This window comes from Pinus tabuliformis, chromosome 9, assembly GCF_031772625.1.
Source record: "Pinus tabuliformis cultivar Carrire ecotype Pingquan chromosome 9, CPIR1, whole genome shotgun sequence".
NCBI lineage: Eukaryota > Viridiplantae > Streptophyta > Pinopsida > Pinales > Pinaceae > Pinus > Pinus tabuliformis.
In genome coordinates, this window is record NC_142307.1 from 231,746,231 (window position 1) to 231,751,244 (window position 5,014).

Genomic DNA, 5,014 nt, shown 5'->3' on the forward strand with positions numbered 1-5,014 from the left:
TTAAATCATGTCACTCATATTTACAATGAGGATTTTAAAGTGTAGCTTCTGATTAGGGATGCCTCCGAGATATTTCCTTTTTGGAAATTTTAAAAGTTAGCTATTTTATTCAAGTAATAACACCATCCTTGAAATTTAGTTTTTCCATGGAAAATTTTCTTGAAATCAGTATAAACAAATAAGGAGTCCAACAAATACTCTGTTTTCTAGAGAAAGCTTTATCTAGCGCAGGAAATGTGATCACACATAATTGCAAGAACATCTTTACAAATACCTATAAATGTTTTTATTTTTATTTTTCGCAAGGTCGTGAAAGTACTATATTTTCTTGCATGAGGACATGAAAGATGGTCAGCAGGGGGATATTTTGGGTCTCCGTTTTGTCCTACTATTACTCAGAACCTCTCATGTTGTTGTTTGTCTAAATGATTATTTTCAAGAATACTCGTTACTTCCCTTATTTTATTAGGATTAAAACATTATTAATAAAGGTTTTTATGTTGCAGGTTTATAATTGGTTCGATCATGCCTTTATACAGGCTTTGGTCCTGCATTTACCTTCTTGGACAGTGTAGTAGATTCCTGCACCACCCAATAGATTCCTTTACCATGCAATAGATTATTGTACCAATTGGGATTCTTGCACCAGTTATAGTGGGCTTCTGAAGAGTTTCTAAACCACTCATTTTCAATTCTCGTTGGCATCATATTGGTATTTTTATTACATGTGGTTGGAGTTTATTGGTGGTATAGAAGAGATGATCTACTCTATCCACTTTTTATGCTTCCTCCAAAAACAATACCACCCTTTTGGCATGCCTTGTTCATCGTTGTGGTAAATGATACAATGGTACGACAAGCTGCAATAGCTTTCAAATGTGGTATTTTGATATATTATAAGAATAGTTGAGGCCGTAACTATCGAAATCAAGGCCAGATGTTGACTTTGGTTAAATACATTCTATTACTCTATCGCGTATTACTTCCTACACATGTTTGGTATCGCTTCTTCTTGAACCAAGAATATGGCAGCATGTTTTCATCTCTCACAACAGGGTTGTACCTTACCTTTAAGCTGACATCAATTGTGGAGAAGGTGAAATCATTCTTTGCAGCATTGAAGGCGCTATCTCGCAAAGAAGTCTAGTATGGGTCATATGCTACTATAGAGGAGGTTCTTGCTATTAGAGACTTGTGCGCAATTTTCATGGAGAAAATGCACACTCTCATATTATTATGTTATAAACATATATTTTGTGAGGAATGTGTCTCAGAATGGTTCGAAAGGGAGAGGACATGCCCACTTTGTCGTGCTTTGGTAAAGCCAACTGATTTGAAATAGCCAGAGACTCCGTCAAATCAGGAAAATGATTTAAAACAAAGAAATATAAATCAGCATAGACACTACACACCATTGGTGGTTTTATTGGAGACCATTGCTCTTCGAAGGACCAAATAATTTTTGAGTGTGGGAAAATGTTAAATTGCTTCACAACTGAAGTACGCTTAGCTCCTAAAAAGCACAATCACATGATGGATGCCACAACAAGGGGAATAAGCTCTAGGTCAACGCAATGCCATGAAAGAGGGAAGGGATAAAATTTGTTATTGGACTCCAGCTCGACCACAACGCCAGATTATCTGATATGATGCATTGTCATGTGAGAAAGAAACATGTGAGATTTTTTACCATTGTCCTCGCTTGTTGTGACGGTAGAGGTTTAGAACTGTTAGGCCCCTATACTACTAGTGTAACCCCTTATTGTTATTAGTACAACCCACTTATTATATTGATGTACCCATGTAGTGCCCATATTGTTACTATTGTGCCACATAGAAGCCCACTATTGTTATTGTTGTGCCCTACAATATTATTGTTATGTAGGCTTTGATTGTATTGGGACCACTTAGACTCCTATATATAGAAAGGAGGTATTTTCATTTGTATCATCCAAGAATTGTTCATTTATGTAATATAGAAAGGAGGTTTCCCCCTCGAAGAGGCTGAATTCTAAGTCGTGGATCTCTCTTTTCTATCTTTTTGTGAGCTGGTTTCATAACATTTGGTATCAGAGCTTTGGATTCTAGGGTTTCGCTGCTCCAAACAGGTCATCGTGGCATTTTCGCTATAACGTTTTTTCTGTGACGTTTCAGAAGTCTCAAAAAACACCCATTTGCGAAGAAAGCGTGCTGAACCTTGGGTCCAAATTTCAGATCTTTTCGCCCGATATTGTAGGAGATATGATCTCAGGAAGTTGGTCTTTTTGCAGACTCCTGAATTACACTCAAAACAGGTGACCTGGGGAAACTCGTCATAACTTTCTTTCTGAGCATCGGATTGAAATTTCGTAAGAAGGTACAGAAAGAGGACGGACTGTAGTTTTCGTTTATATATTTTTCAGAGTCAAAGGTTGAAACAGTGACACGTGGAACTTCATACAAGTTAGCTCTACTGAACCAGTCTATAATCAGGTCATCTTGGGAGATTGTGCATAACGCTTTCTTGGAGAATCCAATTTGGATCAGATTGGTGGCATTGGAAAGAGGACACAGAGGGCTACTACAGTTCACAAGTTCAGAACTTAAAGATCTGAAAGTATAGAGTTACAGTCATTTCAATGTCGAGCTCCTAAAATCAAGAAAAAGCAAGATGAGGAAGTTCGATGGCAAGGATCCGGTAAATTGGATACTTAAGATGGAGCAATATTTTGATCTACATGGTGTACAACTGTTACAAAAGGTATGTATTGCATCTTCATATTTAGAACCAGATCAATTTTTATGGTATGAAGGGCTTTGTTCTCGTAAAAAACTTCTTACGTGGTCAATTTTCACGGAGGAAATGATAGCACATTATGAGGATACAAAGAGCAACACCTTCTTTAGAGCAACACCACAACAATTGGAAAGAGTAAAAGGGCTTTGTGACATAATGGAAAGCAAAATTATGGAAACCAAGAAGCATACCCTTCACAGCTATAAAGATGAAAGTGTTGTTTCTCCCAGCCTTCTACAACCTACAAGGGTTACACCACAACAATTGGAAGAAAAAAGAGAAAAAGGGCTTTGTTACAATTGTGATAGCAAATGCACTAAAGGTCATAAGTGTGCCGAGAATAAATTATTTTACATAGAGTATGAAGAGGAGGTAGAAAATGATCAAGAAACATCAAAAGAAGAGGATATATGCCAGGACTCAACCCCAGAGAAAGAAGAAAAGAATCAGACCATATCTTGTAAACTATTAGCAAGAAATACCACTCCTCAAACTCTCAAGATAGAAGGACATATCAAGAAGAAAAAGGTGAAAGAAGTGAAAGATCAAGTCAAGAAAGAAGAAATGAATCCAACCATATCTTGTAATTCATTGGTCAGAATTACCACTCCTCAAACTATCAAGCTAGAAGGACATATCAAGAAGAAAAATGTTCAAGAAGTGAAAGATCACATCGAGCATCAAGAAATGAATCCGACCATATCTTGTAAAGGATTGGAAGAACTTACCACTCCTCAAACTCTAAAGATAGAAGGACATATCAAGAAGAAAAAGGTTCAAGCAGTGAAAGATCACATCAAGCATCAACAACAAGTTCTCCAACTTTTAAAGGATAATGCTACTTTGGTGCAAAATAAAATGAAACAACAGGTAGATCAACATCATAGTGAAAAATGTTTTGATGTAGGTGATTGGGTATTTTTGCTGCTACATATAAATAAAACTATTTATGAGAAGGAAATGTGGGCAATACTACATGCACTTAACAAATGGCGACCTTACCGAATGGGAAGACTCTTCAAGGATGAGGATGTGGAAGCATTGTTTTGTGCTATTTCTATTATCCAACCAGATTGGATAAATGAAGCAAGGGATGAATGGAAGAAGGACAAAGAAGTATGGCCACTTATTCAAAAGTTGCAAAAGATTCCAATGCAAACAATATTGCCAGAAATTGAAGAGGAAGGAAAAATCATATTGGAACCTGGAGTAGTCACAGAGACAAGAACCCGACAGCTACGAAATCGATCAATTTCAAAGTATCTCATCAAGTGGAAGAACTTACCTGCTGAAGATTCCACATGGGAGGACAAGAATTTTATATAGAAGCATCAAGAACTACTCAAGCGTTGAGGACAACGCTTTTTGAAGGAGAGGGGCATGTTAGGCCCCTATACTACTAGTTTAACCCCTTATTGTTATTAGTACAACCCACTTATTATATTGATGTACCCATGTAGTGCCCATATTGTTACTATTGTGCCACATAGAAGCCCACTATTGTTATTGTTGTGCCCTACAATATTATTGTTATGTAGGCTTTGATTGTATTGGGACCACTTAGACTCCTATATATAGAAAGGAGGTATTTTCATTTGTATCATCCAAGAATTGTTCATTTATGTAATGTAAAGGAGGTTGCCCCCTCGAAGAGGCTGAATTCTAAGTCGTGGATCTCTCTTTTCTATCTTTTTGTGAGCTGGTTTCATAACAAGAACCAACTTAATGATGCATCATTGTGCCATCTGATGCAGAGTTTTTAGAATTATAAAATGTTTCAGGCGATCCCAGTTTTCTGAGGAAATTAATATTATTTGAACAAGAAATTCGAGGAAGTAGTTGGTCCACCCATAACATCATTCCAGGAAAATAGGACTGACTTGCTAGAAACAATTCTTATTTCTACATTTAGTTAAAAACTTTATTTTATTCCTGGAAAGTTGTTAATATTCACAATCTACCCCCCTTGTATTTCGATTGGCTGTTAAAAGTCTTAATTTGTATTTCGATCCATATATAAGTTGAAGAGACTGCATGGAGAGGGGGGAGTTAGTCAATTAAAGATCGATCAATAGATACACACACATAGGCACACATATACATGGAAGGAATGCGTAGAAGGGAGGAGAATTTGGTCCCAAAGTAGCATCATGCAATTATAACCAGTGGATCACTTCTCCTGGTTGTTGGAGTTAAGTGTTTGTCTGCATAATGTAAAAGATCGATTTTAAATATTAC

At 36.8% G+C, this 5,014-nt stretch overlaps 1 pseudogene; it reads left to right on the plus strand.

Annotated features, from left to right (window-relative positions):
- The first annotated feature begins 340 nt into the window (after positions 1-340).
- Positions 341-1,342, plus strand: LOC149148041 (uncharacterized; annotated as a pseudogene).
- Positions 1,343-5,014: the final 3,672 nt, after the last annotated feature.